The 17,165-nt window shown below is 38.6% G+C and overlaps 1 protein-coding gene across 19 annotated transcripts in view; it reads right to left on the bottom strand.

Moving 5' to 3' along the window:
- Positions 1-17,165, bottom strand: part of LOC133643381 (R3H domain-containing protein 2) — a 134,787-nt gene that overhangs the window by 81,445 nt on the left and 36,177 nt on the right. Inside the window, exon 1 of one of the 19 annotated variants that reach the window (XM_062037908.1) lies at positions 15,085-15,255. The exons of the other annotated variants lie outside the window; for them this stretch is intronic. The gene's annotated coding sequence lies outside the window, so the exon portion shown is untranslated. Of the gene's footprint in view, positions 1-15,084; positions 15,256-17,165 lie in introns of those variants that run through there. 19 annotated transcript variants of the gene reach the window in all.

The following is a 17,165-nucleotide window of genomic DNA, read 5'->3' as shown; positions in this document are numbered from 1 at the left end:
TAAATAAATGATAAATGGGTTATACTTGTATAGCGCTTTTCTACCTTCAAGGTACTCAAAGCGCTTTGACAGTATTTCCACATTTACCCATTCACACACACATTCACACACTGATGGCGGGAGCTGCCATGCAAGGTGCTAACCAGCAGCCATCAGAGGCAAAGGGTGAAGTGTCTTGCCCAAGGACACAACGGACGTGACTAGGATGGTAGAAGGTGGGAATTGAAAAGACACAGACATATATATACATATATATATATATATATATACATATATATATATATATATATATATATATATATATATATATATATATATATATATATATATATATATATATATATATATATATATATATATATATATATATATATATATATATATATATATATATATATGTCTGTGTCTATGTATATAAAGATAAAGATCTATATATATATATATATCTATAAATATATCTATAACTATATATATATATATATATATATATATATATATATATATATATATATATATATATATATATATATATATATATATATATACTGTATATATGTATAAATACTGTATATATATATATATATATACACATACATACATACACATGTATATATATATATATATATACATATATACATATATATACACATATACATATAAACATACATAAACATATACATATAAACATACATATATATATATATATATATATATATATATATATATATATATATATATACATATCTACATATACATATACATACTGTATATACATATACATACACATATATATATACATACACATATACATATACATATACATACACATATATACAAACCCCATTTCCGTGAGTTGGGAAATTGTGTTAGATGTAAATATAAACGGCGTGGCGAAGTTGGTAGAGTGGCTGTGCCAGCAATCGGAGTGTTGCTGGTTACTGGGGTTCAATTCCCACCTTCTACCTTCCTAGTCACATCCGTTGTGTCCTTGGGCAAGACACTTCACCCTTTGCCTCTGATGGCTGCTGGTAGCGCCTTTCATGGCAGCTCCCGCCATCAGTGTGTGAATGTGTGTGTGAATGGGTAAATGTCCGTAATATCATCAAAGGGTTCAGAGAATCTGGAGAAATCACTGCACGTGAGCAGCTAAGCCCGTGACCTTCGATCCCTCAGGCTGTACTGCATCAACAAGCGACATCAGTGTGTAAAGGATATCACCACATGGGCTCAGGAACACTTCATAAACCCACTGTCAGTAACTACAGTTGGTGGCTACATCTGTAAGTGCAAGTTAAAACTCTCCTATGCAAGGCGAAAACCGTTTATCAACAACATCCAGAAACGCCGTCGGCTTCGCTGGGCCTGAGCTCATCTAAGATGGACTGATACAAAGTGGAAAAGTGTTCTGTGGTCTGACTAGTCCACATTTCAAATTGTTTTTGGAAACTGTGGATGTCGTGTCCTCCGGACCAAAGAGGAAAAGAACCATCCGGATTGTTATAGGCACAAAGTTGAAAAGCCAGCATCTGTGATGGTATGGGGGTGTATTAGTGCCCAAGACATGGGTAACTTACACATCTGTGAAGGCACCATTAATGCTGAAAGGTACATACAGGTTTTGGAGCAATATATGTTGCCATCCAAGCAACGTTACCATGGACGCCCCTGCTTATTTCAGCAAGACAATGCCAAGCCACATGTTACATCAACGTGGCTTCATAGTAAAAGAGTGCGGGTACTAGACTGGACTGCCTGTAGTCCAGACCTGTCTACCATTGAAAATGTGTGGCGCATTATGAAGCCTAAAATACCACAACGGAGACCCCCGGACTGTTGAACAACTTAAGCTGTACATCAAGCAAGAATGGGAAAGAATTCCACCTGAGAAGCTTAAAAAATGTGTCTTCTCAGTTCCCAAACGTTTACTGAGTGTTGTTAAAAGGAAAGGCCATGTAACACAGTGGTGAACATGCCCTTTCCCAACTACTTTTGCACGTGTTGCAGCCATGAAATTCTAAGTTAATTATTATTTGCAAAAAAAAAAAAAAGATTATGAGTTTGAACATCAAATATCTTGTCTTTGTAGTGCATTAAATTGAATATGGGTTGAAAAGGATTTGCAAATCATTGTATTCCATTTATATTTACATCTAACACAATTTCCCAACTCATATGGAAACGGGGTTTGTATATATATATATCCCTTTTGGGGTCGCGGGGGTGCTGGAGCCTATCACAGCTGCATTCGGGCGGCATAAATATGTGCGTATATACATATGTACATTAATATATATTAGGGCTGCAACAACTAATCGATTAAATCGATTAAAATCGATTATAAAAATAGTTGGCGATTAATTTAGTCATCGATTCATTGGATCGCATGCGCAGAGGCATTTTATTTGATTTATTTTTGTATTTATTTATTATTTCATAAACCTTTATTTATAAACTGCAACATGTACAAACAGCTGAGAAACAATAATCAAAATAAGTATGGTGCCAGTATGCTGTTTTTTTCCAATAAAATACTGGAAAGGATAGAAATGTAGTTTGTCTCTTTTATCCGATTATTAATCGATTAATTGAAGTAATAATCGACAGATTAATCGATTATCAAATTAATCGTTAGTTGCAGCCCTAATATATATACATATATATACACACACATATATATACGTACAGTACAGGCCAAAAGTTTGGACACACCTTCTCCTCATTCCATGTGTTTTCTTTATTTTCATGACTATTTACATTGTAGATTGTCACATCAAAACTATGAATGAACACATGTGGAGTTATGTACTTAACAAAAAAAAGGTGAAATAACTGGAAACATGTTTTATATTCTAGTTTCTTCAAAATAGCCACCCTTTGCTCTGATTACTGCTTTGCGCACTCTTGGCATTCTCTCCATTAGCTTCAAGCACACCTGTGAAGTAAAAACCATTTGAGGTGACTACCTCTTGAAGCTCATCGAGAGAATGCCAAGAGTGTGCAAAGCAGTAATCAGAGCAAAGGGTGGCTATTTACAAGAAACTAGAATATAAAACGTGTTTTCAGTTATTTCACCTTTTTGGTTAAGTACATACAGTAACTCCATGTGTGTTCATTCATAGTTTTGATGTGACAATCTACAATGTAAATAGTCATGAAAATAAAGAAAACGCATTGAATGAGAAGGTGGGTCCAAACTTTTGGCCTGTACTGTATATATACATATATAAACACACACACATACACACACACACATAAATACAAAACACAAAACCAGTGAAGTTGGCACGTTGTGTAAATGGTAAATAAAAACAGAATACAATAGTATGCAAATCGTTTTCTACTTATATTCAATTGAATAAACTGCAAAGACAAGATACTTAACGTTTTAAGTGGTAAACTTTGGTTATTTTTGCAAATATTAGCTCATTTGGAATTTGATGCCTGCAACAGGTTTCAAAAAAGCTGGCACAAGTGGCAAAAAAGACTGAGAAAGTTGAGGAATACTCATCAAACACTTATTTGGAACATTCCACAAGTGAAAAGACTAATTGGGAACAGGTGGGTGCCATGATTGGGTATAAAAAGCAGCATCCATTAAATGCTCAGTCATTCACAAACAAAGATGGGGTGAGGGTCACCACTTTGTGAACAAATGCGTGAACAAATTGTCCAACAGTTTAAGAACAACATTTCTCAACCAGCTATTGCAAGGCATTTAGTGATTTCACCATGTACGGTTCGCAATAGAGAATCTGGAGAGCAGCAATGCCTGTGACCTTCGATCCCTCAGGTGGTACTGCATCAAAAAGCGACATCAGTGTGTAAAGGATATCACCACATGGGCTCAGGAATACTTCGGAAAACCACTGTCAGTAACTACAGTTTGTCACTACATCTGTAAGTGCAAGTTAAAACTCTACTATGCAAAGTGAAAGTCATTTAACAACAACACTCAGAAGCCTACAAAACTGTTCCTCTCCCCTGAGCAGGTATGACCACCTTTCCCTGCTACTTGTCACCGGCTACACCACACTCCAGAGGAGCAGCAATCCTGTGACCAGGACTGTTCAGACCTAACCAGAGGGGGCACTCTTCCAGCTGCAGGACTGCTTCCAGACCACGGCATGGTCAAAGTTCAGACACTGTCTAGACACTGTCACTGTGGATAAGCAGAGCCAGGTCTATCCTAACCAAAAACTATGAATGACTTCAGAGGTTAAAGCACTTTTGACGGCCAAAAACTCTGCCTCCCACTTAAGGGACAAAGAGCAATACAACAGGAGAAGCAATACCTCAGGAGAATCATTGAGGCTGCGAAAGTGGAGTACAGGAGAAAAGCTGAGGCAAACTTGGACAACGAAGATTCACGTTGGATCTGGCAAGGCATTCAACATCTGATGAGCTGCAGAAATAACTCATCGGCAGCCAACAACACGAAAGACTTGCAAAGAAACTCAATCACTTTTTTGTTTGTTTTGAGTCATTCAAACCAGCCACACCCCAGATGCCCTTTTTACCCTCTCGGTCAACTGCTCGTCCTCCAAGAACACCAGGTGATGTGGGCACTAAAGGCATACATAGCTGGGCCAGATGGCATACTAAGTAAGGTGCTCCAGGACTGTGCAGACCAGCTGGCAGGAGTACTGACAGAGATATTCAATTCGTCCCTGACACAAGTCCAAGTCCCGCCCTATTTTAAGGCAGCCACTGTCATCCCAGTCCCCAGGAGGACAGCCATGAACGACTTGAATGATTTGATCCACACCAGATTGCCTACAGGCCAAAACAGTCCACAGAGGACGCCAACGGCACTGCTCTCCGCTCAGCTGTGGAATACCGAGATCTCCGGGTACCTATGACAGGATGCTGTGTGTCGACTACAGCTCGGTGTTCAACAGCATCAACCTGCTTGGTTGAGAAGCTGAACTTCTGGGGTCTAGCCCAGGGGTGGGCAAACTTTTTGGCTCAGGGGTCACATTGGCTTTTGAAATTTGACACACGGGCCGGGTGAGCACATGATGCATTTCAAAGCATATCATATCTGTTGAGAGTAGACCTCCCAAACATGGGCTATACATCTATTTTCAACAATATTATATCAGAACCTCAAAGAAACACAAACATTTTATTACAGGGTTATCACTTACATTCTCCTTCAGTGGGAGGAGTGTTGTTGATCACCCATTTTTGCCAGTGTGTCAAAGTTTAGTTCTGTTGTGGCAATTGTCAAAACAGATCTTTGCATAAGTTTGTTCTAATATTTGGCGCGTCGGATTAAAAAGACCAACGGGCCCTATTTGGCCTGTGGGCCGTAGTTTGCCCATGCCTGGTCAAGCCTTAACTGTTCTTTGGATAAAAAAAAACACTTTCTGACCAAATGATCCCAGGTTATTTAAGTGGGTCAACCATGCACACCCATCCTGTCAGTCAGCACTGGTTCCCATCAGGGCTGCGTGTTGAGCCCCTCCTGTATGCCGTATATACATATGACTGGGTCCCCATTCCAACCTCGAACGCCATCATAAAGTTCTGATCACAGGGGTGATTAAACACTCTATAGAGAGGAAATAAAGGCACTGGCAGGGTGATGCACCAAGAACAACCTGGGGTTGAAGACCATGAAGAGCAAGGAGATGGTCATTGATTTTATTGGGCAAAGGGGTGATTTTATTGGGTAAAGGGGAACATGCTTCACTTGTAGCAAACAGAACATGTGTGGAGTCTATGACTTCCTTTCAGTTCCTGGGTACTTATAACTCACATGGACTGTTAACGCTTCAGCACTGGTCAAAAAGGCACATCAGAGATTCCACTTTCTTTGTGTGCCACGGAGGAACAAAATATCAGCGAAAATGCTGGTATCCTTTTATGGGGCCAGTATTGAGCAATACTACTTAATTATGTGGTTTGCTGCCTGCTTTGCTGCCAACCGGAAGACGGAGAAAATTATCGGCCACCCTCTGCCCTCCCTAAAAGGACAATGCTCGACCGAACTACCTGGGCAGAACAAAGAAAATCCTGGCATACAGCTCTCACCCTGGTCAGCACTTGGTAAACCTGCTGCCACTAAGGAAGATATATTGGTCACACAAAAGCAGAACAGAGATAAAAACTATTTTTATCCATTAGGATATTGAATCTGTCCCAATAGCTTACACTGTTTTACACTGTTGTACTGCTATTTGTACTGGTATTTATGTATGTATTTTTAACATGGTATTTATTGTTTAAATTGTATTTTAACTGCACCTAACAGCGTAGCCACCTGTATTTGTATCATGCTGTGTTGTTTGATGACAATAAAGTGTTCCATTCTATTTTAATCTATAATTTATATTGTACTGTATATCATTTATATCACGCAACAGAGCCCAACATCTGGTTCTATCCAGATAGTGACCAGTGTCGTCCACTATGTGCCCAAATACAACCATTTACCATAGCCAAATTTAATAATAGTTGGCAGTCTGTTGCTGCGTTGACAATACAGTGAGCGCTTTCAACTCCAGCAGGTATAACCCAGAAATCCCAATCCCAATCATCCAAACTAGGTGCAGTTTGTTGAACTAACATTAAGTACATCTTATAATGTGTAGGAGCCATATATGCTTAGTTTGTGTCTAGTTTATTTTGCTTAGGGGTGCTATGGGTCAGTTGACCAATGGTGGCATTACTGAGGTGTCCTTATAAAGTAGCAGGAATCACAGAGCACAGGGTGCTGGGTAGCGGGAGGTTGTACAGTTTTTCCGCTAACAATATTCTTATTCTGACAGCACGCTCTCCGGGTGTTGTATTTTACCATCTTCTATCATAACTCCATCCAGGCAGAATCCATCCAACTTACCACCAAAGAATGCCCATCTGGATGTAGCATATTTTTTGGACTTTGAAGGCGCACTTAAAATCCTTTTATTTTCTCAAAACTCGACAGTGCGCCTTATAACCCGGTGTGCCTAATGTACGGAATAATTTCGGTTGTGCTTACTGACCTTGAAGCTATTTTATTTGGTACATGGTGTAATAAGTGTGACCAGTAGATGGTAGTCACATATAAGATATAAGTGTATACTGCAATAAAACGCCAGTAAACAACACCAAAACTTCAAATGTTCCATTTAGAATATAGAACATTACACACGGCGCTCAAAAATATGTCAAAAGCTATGAAGTGGCACCGCTTGATGGATTGTAGGCGCATTACGGCTACTGTGGTAAGACATACGAGTATTATTATGTTGTGTGTATAAGGACCGTAAAATGGCACCCCTTAGCAGACATATCTGGAGTTTTGTTTCGCCATATTATGCAAAATCAACTTTTCTTAACTTCTGGTACCTGCTGATGTGTATTTGGAATCTGCATAAGTCCTAAAAATTTGCATGCACCGTAGCCGATAAGCTTCTTCTTTTTCTCTATCTTCTTGTTATGGGACATTCATCCTCCGCTGTTGCCATTTCTAATATAAAGTAGTGTAAAGTTCTTACTTATATCTGTCAGTAAACTCGCCATGAAAGCGCTAAAACATACCGGTGTAGTGAGTTGACATTATTCACCCAAGGAACTTTAGTTATTAGAGAGTTCCGGTCGGATGGTTTTTCACGGGACACCTTTCCGGCGTTGTTGTTGCACTAGTGAGCCACGGATGAGAGACACTGCTCCGTTATTGATTGAAGTAAAGTCTGAATGTCATTAAAACAGTTAACTCCATCTTTTGACATTTCTTCCACTCCCGTCCTTGCACGCTACACCGCTACAACAAATATGGCGGGGAGAAGACGCTGTCGAAGGTGAGCCACGTAAATAAGACCGCCCACAAATCGGCGCATCCTGAAGCGACTGTCAGAAAGACCTGTATAGACCCACTTATCGGCACTGCGCCTTATAACCCGGTTCGCCTTATGGTCCGGAAAATATGTTAATCGTAGTGCTTCATCTTTGTGTACAATAAATGGGATCATATCCCAAACACATTGTTTTCGTTAGACTTTTACTTCCAGCACGATATACACTATATTGCCAAAAGTATTTGGCCACCTGCCTTTACTCACATACTGTATGAACTTGAAGTGCCATCCCCATGGAATTGTCCAAAATGTTTTGGTATCCTGGAGCATTCAAAGTTCCTTTCACTGGAACTAAGGGGCCAAGCTCAACTCCTGAAAAACAACCCCACACCATAATTCCTCCTCCACCAAATTTCACACTCGGCACAATGCAGTCCGAAATGTAGTGTTCTCCTGGCAACCTCCAAACCCAGACTGGTCCATCAGGTTTCCAGATGGAAAAGTGTGATTCATCACTCCAGCGAAGGCGTCTCCACTGCTCTAGAGTCCAGTGGCGACGTGCTTTACACCACTGCATCCCACGCTTTGCATTGGACTTGGTGATGTATCAATCAATCAATCAATCAATCAATGTTTATTTATATAGCCCTAAATCACAAGTGTCTCAAAGGGCTGTATGGCTTAGACACAGCTGCTCGCCCATGGAAACCCATTCCATGAAGCTCTCTGCATACTGTACATATGCTAATTGGAAGGCCACATGAAGTTTGGAACTCTGTAGCAACTGACTGTGCAGAAAGTCTTTGCACTATGCGCTTCAGCATCCGCTGACCCCTCTCTGTCAGTTTACGTGGCCTACCACTTGGTGGCTGACTTGCTGTTGTTCCCAAACTCTTCACTTTTCTTATAATAAAGTTGACTTCTTATATTTAGGAGCGAGGAAATTTCACACCTGGATTTGTTGCACAGGTGGCATCCTATGACAGTTCCACGCTGGAAATCACTGAGAGCGACTCATTCTTTCACAAATGTTTGTAGAAACAGTCTCCATGCCTAAGTGCTTTAGTTTATACACCGAGCCAAGTGATTAGGGCACGTGATTCTGATCATTTGGATGGGTGGCCAAATACTTTTGGCAATATAGTGTAGCTGCACCCCATACAAAGAGACTAAAGGTAAGACAAGATAGTCGCTACGATGAGTTGTTGCACTACAATATAGCCAGCAGGGAGGCTTTAAAATACGGAAAACACTGTGGTTACCTGTTAAAACTGCCCCAAATCCCTCTACCAAAAGGTCACAATATTTTAATTTTGGAAAAATTACACTTGACCCTTGTGTAAGATGTGATGTAAACCTAACTTACAGGCAATTACAGCAGTAGTTATTCCAGGGGTTGCTATCGATTTCTTTTCTCTCCCTTCCATCCTCTCCCTCTTTAACATCCTCTCTTCAGTGCTCTGTCTTTTTTTCCCACGCACTGGCAATTAGTATGCTAGCTGCAGGAGCACCAAGTACCTGGGAAGCAGTTGTGAAAAGTCCCAAAACAAACGTCTGTATGAGGCAAAACCTTGCAACGACAGACATGTTATTGATTAATTCACGACAATCAATACTGATAATGTTGCAGATGAATGTGGTTAATATGACTAGTTTCAGGAAGATCCTGACAGCTTATTAGTTTTTTGTTGAATTCAATGAAAAGATAGTACTTCTTGTATTAGTGCCACCATTTGGCAAATCTGGGGAGTTTTGGTATGAGAAAAGTGATTTAATTTTATCTTTGCAAGCTGCAAAAAATAGATCCCGGCCTGGTATATTAAAAAATAACTTGCATAATTCTCTATAAAATGTTTCTTGTGTTAATATTTTTGGGTGTCTGTATTATTTCTTAATGGAAAAATTGCTTTCGCTTCCACTAGGGCTGGGCGATAAACTTATATCAATATATATTGCGACAGACACGTAATCGATAATAATGAAAAAATGTGTTCTATAAAACTATTTTTTTTTCTTCGTCGTAAGAAACCGGAAGTTGTGAAGCAAGCTTAGTTGCATGAACATAGTCACTTGCTCTGGTAACCGAGCTATGTAGGAAGTGTTTACTGCTCAGTTGGAGCGATACACTAACAGCCAATCGGGTATCAGTATCAACTATCAAGTTCTGGTCGTGCCAACTTGTCTCCCTGCTAGTTCTTTGCATAAAAGTGGGAAGAGAAATCAAAAATGAGTGCTGCAGAAAGCAAAGAAATTGTCGATAAAACAGAAATAGTCAACTTAACAGTATGTCAGTTTTTGGATTTTTTAAAACGGAACAGTTAAACCAAAGACCATACCACCTTAGCCATAGCTCTAAACATGCAGAAAATACTTATCAGGTTTCTCTGTTTACATTTTCACACTAATTTGTTACACTTTATTAAGCATTTCTTGCGTATTCCTTATTTGTGAACCATCCTTTTAAAGAAGTTATTGCTGAATGTTCAATGTGATCTTAAAATGTTTACATAGTGTGTTTTCCATGGTTGTGTTGACATTTGCTTTCCTTTCAGCCTTGATAGCTGAGGAGATTATAATTAGGTTACATTTGAATTGGAAATATTTACATTTAATATATCTTTCGTTTTAGCTTTTATTGCCAATCTTATGCAAAAAACAAGTATTTCTCCTGTGCACATACGTCCATCTCCGTGTTTCACTCCTAGACACACAACAACACTTCCTTATTCTACGCCAACACTGTGTGTTCAAGACCATGGAAAAATTCATCATCATAACACACAAACATACACTTTAACACCAGCAGGTAGTTAGTATGAATGTAAATATATAGTTTATTATTTGCGCACTATTGACTAGTGAAAAAAGATGTACTTTGATCACTGGAAAAGGGTTGCCAAAACCGGACGTTTTTGCAGCAGTTACCGTATTTTTCGGACTATAAGTCGCTCCGGAGTATAAGTCGCACCGGCCGAAAATGCATAATAAAGAAGGAAAAAAACATATATAAGTCGCACTGGAGTATAAGTCACATTTTTTGGGGAAATTTATTTGATAAAACCCAACACCAAGAATAGACATTTGAAAGGCAATTTAAAATAAATATAGAATAGTGAACAACAGGCTGAATAAGTGTACGTTATATGAGGCATAAGTAACCAACTGAGAACGTGGCTGGTATGTTAACGTAACATTATGGTAAGAGTCATTCAAATAACTAACATATAGAACATGCTATACGTTTACCAAACAATCTGTCACTCCTAATCGCTAAATCCCATGAAATCTTATACATCTAGTCTCTTACATGAATAAGCTAAATAATATTACTTGATATTTTACGGTAATGTGTTAATTTCACACATAAGTCGCACCTGAGTATAAGTAGCACCCCCGGCCAAACTATGAAAAAAACTGCGACTTATAGTCCGAAAAATACGGTAATAATTTTGTTTTAGTCATTGATAAATATTTATTTTAGTTTTACATATATTTTATTCATCTAAATTGATTTAGCTTCAGTCAACAAAATTCCTCAACATTTTATTGGACTAAACTTTACAGTAAATGTTGTCAATTAAAATATTAAGTATAAAGAATAACGCATCTTTGAAGTTCTCTTGATACCACTTTTATTAAAGTTATTAGAATTACTGTACAACGTAGTAAATAAATACTGTATAGCTTAGCATATACAGATGCATTTCAATAAATTTGAATACAATGCATCACATTATATCAGAATTGGGGCTGTCAAACGATTAAAATATTTAATCGCGATTAATCGCCTTTTGTTCATAGATAACTCAAAATTAATAGCGATTATTTGCAAATATACATATTTTTTCATCATTAATAAGTGTACCCTAGACATGTAATTTTGAAGTTTTAACACTATGAACGGACAATTAATTTGCTTTAATGAAATGTATTTTTAACTTTACGCTTTTTTAACAGCTCATAACAAAAAGAACAAACATGACTTAATGGCAATAATTTAAAACTGTGTGTTGTGTCTTGCCAGATTTTGTATAAATACAAAATGTGTATTCCTGCTTTTAGGAGCACTTGCATTCAGAGGAGGAGCTACACTTCCATGTTAAAAGAACAGGTTCACATTCACACACACTGGTTTAAATGTAACTTAGATATTGGGTTTCACAATGTAAAGCGCTTTGAGTCACTTGAGAAAAAGCGCTATATAAATGTAATTCACTTCACTTCACTTCACATGCAAAAATAACAAAATATGGATTGTTATGATCATGCTTTGATTGTCGAAGATGTTTGGTAACATCCATCCACCTATTTTCTAGCGCTTGTCTCTTTTGGAGTCACGGGTGGGCTGGAGCCTATACCAGCTGTAACCTGTGATATTTCTACCTGAATAAATGCTTCTGATATTCTGTTCATTACACGTTGTACAACTAAATGGTCTTCATATACAATGTTTGAACCTTCTCTAATTAATAAAATGTACACTGCAAAAACTGAAATCTAAGTAAGATTAAATATCTCAAATAAGAGTGATATTTGCTTAATTTCTGTCTAATAAGGTAATTCTTCTCACTAAACAGATTTTAGGTTAGAGTGTTTTACTTGTTTTAAGGGTTTTGGTCCTAAATTATCTCAGTAAGATATTACAGCTTGTAGCTGAGATTTTATTACCTATAATGAGTAAAACATGCTTGGAACTAGAATATCAACTGATGCAAAGCTATGTCATCAAAACTCACAAGTATAAAACTACTTTTTTAAAGTAATAATTTCTTACTTCAAGCATGAAAAAAAAATCATGATGCCGAGCGCATATCATTATGTCAAGATAATGGCACTAGCATTTACTTAATTTAAGAATATTTTTCAACATATTGAGCAAAAAGGTCTCTTTTTTTTCTACCAAGAAAAGTCCACTTGTTATTAGTTATTTACATCTGGGTATGCTACACTGCCCTTTGGTGGAGGCTTGTGTGTTTTTAGTTGTCACAACAGATGTGAACTGGACAAAGTGCTTAAGTGGCACTGGTGCAGTGTTATTTAGGACTCTATGGGTCATTCGTATTGATGCTAATCTTTGAATCTTGTCCAAATTTTACAGTCGATATTTTTGAAGCACTAAACAGTGATGGTGGTGTTATTGTTTTCGGTCAAGGATTTTGAGTTTTAAGTTTCCAACGGCCTCAGGGTGGTTTTGCTTGCCTGGGACCAACATAATATGCCATAATAAAAACGAGACATACCGTATTTTTCGGATTATAAAATGCTCCGGAGTATAACTCGCACCGGCCGAAAATGCATAATAATGAAGGAAAAAAACATATATAAGTCGCACTAGAGTATAAGTCGCATTTTTGGGGGAAATTTATTTGATAAAATCCAACACCAACAATAGACATTTGAAAGGCAATTTAAAATAAATAAATAATAGTGAACAACAGGCTGAATAAGTGTACGTTATATGACGCATAAATAACCAACTGAGAACGTGCCTGGTATGTTAACGTAACATATTACGGTAAGAGTCATTCAAATAACTATAACATATAGAACATGCTAGACGTTTACCAAACAATCTGTCACTCCTAATCGCTAAATCCCATGAAATCTTCTTCCTCTGTGTCGCTTCTAAACAACTCTGCCAACTCCAAAGGTAGACAATGCGTCGCTTCCTCTTCTATCGGTACGTCGCTTACGTCAGAGCCATCTTCAGTTGCAGTTCCAATTATTGCAGCCTTTCTCAATCCGGACAGGATGGTTTCGGTTGTCACTGAAGCCCATGCTTTGTCGATCCATCCAATGACATCCAGAAAAGTTGCATGGCGCATTCTCCCGGTTGCCGTGAAGCTGTGCTCTCCATCCATCATCCACTGCTCCCACAGGTTTTTTTTCAGAATGCACTTCTGCCATGACCCACTCCCGCCAAATTTTTATTGGTTGACATGTGTGTGTGACGATTGCTGATATACGCCTAGTCTCTTACATGAATGAGATAAATAATATTGTTTGATATTTTACGGTAATGTGTTAATTTCACACATAAGTCGCTCCAGAGTATAAGTCGCACCCCCGGCCGGCCAAACTATGAAAAAAACTGCGATTTATAATCCGAAAAATACGGTAATCATTGCATTAAAATAAGTTTAAGTTGCCTCCAGTGTAAACAAATTCCTGATACATTTGAACATTTTTATGTTGTATTTGAGACTCTGGCACATCTGTTTGATGTGTTTTTAAAGCCAAGTATTGGGTCTAAAATGACCCAACACTTAATAACAATATTCACAAACATTTTGTATTATTTCACCTTTTACGGTTACATTTGCACGGATGACGTTTTATATTTGTTTACAAAATACGTACATTGTCGGCGTTTTTTAAATGTTTCATGTGAGTGTAGCCGCCTGTATTTTTGTCATTCTCTCCTGTTTAATGATAATGATTGTCATTAAACAAGAGCGCAAAATTACAAATGTCCCCCCGCATCCTTCAATCTTATCTACAAAGTATTACTTGTTGAGTTTACTTTTTGCCAGGCTGTAACCATCTTGGCAGAAAAGGTCCTCCAAGCCAGGTCTCGTCAACCTGAAACAGTCAATGAGGACGCGGTGCTATTTATAGCAGCATATTTTTTATTCAAGAGGGCTCCTCTGTTGTGCTTCCCCCCCCCACTCGCATTTCACTGCTCATGCACATTTCCTAGCCTGCAATACTTGCAAGTGGACAGATATTGTCCTGGGGAGATCAAATGTCATGTGAGTGTGTGCGCTGCACACCTAACCTGCCATGACGACAACCCACGCTGCTGCTATGCCTCCTAGCTAAGATGATCGTTGTGGATAAGCATCAAGGTCTCTTAACACAGGACTTCCCACATGCAGCCTTATGTAAGCGACTAGGTTGTCCCTCTTCGGGAGCAACCCTCCCCTCGCTATGACAGCGTTGCACCGATGCCTACTTGCTCCGTGACTCTCCACCCCGCCCCTGCAGCTAGACCCCCCCTCTACTCCCCTCTACCCATACATGGAAGCAGTGGAAGGGAATTCCTCATTACTTCAGCCGCAATTGGAGGGAAATATCAAGACATCAGAGTGCAAATTGGATATAACGTTCCTTTACTTAATCCAGTTAGCTACTATTTTAAACATGGAAGTGCAGCCCACATTACATGCATATGGCCACTGGTACAAGGAACACATCTATAAACATCCAGCAGAACTTCAAAGATCAAACCACATTATATGCCAAACTTACAGCACTATTAAAAAAACTTCAACAAGAACGGCCCAAAGACAAAGCTTACTGTAGGAAGCGGTCATCTCTGTCGATTTCCAGTCAAGTCAGATCAGGTTTTTCAGAATAAAAGCATCAAAAAAGGCAGCTTTGGACCAGAACTCCTGCTAAACGACACAGTTTAAAGTATCCCATTTTTGGCAGCATGTAAAACCGTCGAGTTCCTACCACTTTCTCCTTACTAAAGCTTGTTTTCATGTCTTGTCATGAGGCGTCTTTTTCTGAATGAAGCTCACACATAACATAAATCCTAGCTTGCTTGCCGCCTCTCTCCCACGCTCATGTCATCGTGTTCGGTTTGCACCTCTGCCGTATCTTGCAAACCCTCCCTTTCCTGTGGATTTTCTTGCTCTCGCTCTCCTGCTCGGTCTCTCTTCATCATGTATCTTGTTTGCACTCTTGCCTTCTCTATGCAACAATATAAACTGCAGTGACAGCCAAATGAAGGGCTTGCAAGGCTTGAAGCTGTTTAAAAGGCTATAGCAATCAGTCACAGTATATTTTTAACAACACGAAGATGTTTTGGACTAAATGAAAAAAAACTAATTTTACACCTGTAGTGAAACTAAACATCTAGTCCCACTGTGATTGATGGTCAACACAAACCGAGTATTAAGCACTGACAGCTGCTGCAATAAAAATGGAAAACAAGTGAATACAAGGCTTTGAAAAGGAAGATAGCGAACAAATTAAGGAAAAAAAACTAATTAGCTGGGAAAGCCTTAATCCCTCAAGACGACATATTTGCATGTTTCTCCCCACAGCTCCTTTATTTGCCAACGGTGGTGAAGAAAAGAGGAGGAGGAGGAGGAAGTCAAAAGTTCAGCATCAAAAGAAGCATCTCCAGAGAACTTGGGATAAGGTAGAATTTCGAAAGATGCCTGCTTTACTGCACCAGCTTTAATTTTTAATTAATTTAATTAGGCCTGGGCGATATATCGAATATACTCAATATATCGCAGGTTTGTCTCTGTGCGATATAGAAAATGACTATATCGTGATATTCGAGTATACGTTCTCACGCAGTTGCTTTTAGCTGCGGGCATTAAACTACAGGCATTTCTTGTCTCTCCTCACAGGGACGTAAAATAAGCGCACCTTCTTACATACGTCACATACTGTCGCGCGTGCAACGTCATACGCCCTCGCCGAGCAAAGAGGTAGCGGCATGGGTAACATTAGCTGTGATGCTAGCGGAGTGGTGCGAGTGGTAATACGAGAGAAAGAAGGTGCGAATCTGGTAAAAAATTAAGGAAGAATAATTAATTCCCAAGAAAAACAGCACAGGGTCCATCGTCTGGCGGTGGTTTGGCTTCAAGCGGGAAGATGTTGAACAGACAAACGTAATATGTCAAGTATGCGGCAAAAGCGTTGCAGCCCTTTGAGACACTTGTGATTTAGGGCTATATAAATAAACATTGATTGATTGATTGATACTACAAAAAGTAGCATTACTGCTAATTTGTCACATCATTTGAAAAGTCACCCGCTAGAGAATGAGGAGAGCTTGAAACTCCGCATTTTAACATCTCCGGCCAGTGCCACACCCAAAAAATGCCGGAGCAACATCAACATCATTTCCACATCAACACCGTATGAAAACATTTTTAAAAAACAGAAGGAGATAACGTCTGCAGTAAACTACCACATAGTGAAGGACATACACTATTTGATTTCCTATTATGCAGCTAATTTTTATTTGACAGTTATTGAAATATCTTGTGTAACATCATGCACAAAAGTGCACTTTATTTGTTTTAAACTATTGTAGTGGCGTTCAGTACAAAAAGTGCACTTTAATTTAGTGTTGTTTTGATAGGTCATCTTAGTGACATCATGCACAAAAGTGCACTCATAGCTGGTTTTAAGATGTCTGACAATCTTGCACTTTCTGTTTTGAAATGACATGAATGTTTGTGCCACTGCTTAATAACTGTTTAATAAATACAGTTTTGGTAAATTGACTTAGTTGTGATCTGGCATGAAAACAAGGCTTCAGAACGTTCAGATATTCCATGTATACATTAACAATTGATAATTATCCAAATACCAGAAATGTTACAATTCCCAACTCTATTCAATTAACTGCAG

The sequence above is a fragment of the Entelurus aequoreus genome, linkage group LG26, assembly GCF_033978785.1.
Source record: "Entelurus aequoreus isolate RoL-2023_Sb linkage group LG26, RoL_Eaeq_v1.1, whole genome shotgun sequence".
Lineage (NCBI taxonomy): Eukaryota > Metazoa > Chordata > Actinopteri > Syngnathiformes > Syngnathidae > Entelurus > Entelurus aequoreus.
The sequence above is the reverse complement of the archived record's forward strand: the minus strand, read 5'-3'. Positions and strand labels throughout refer to the sequence as shown.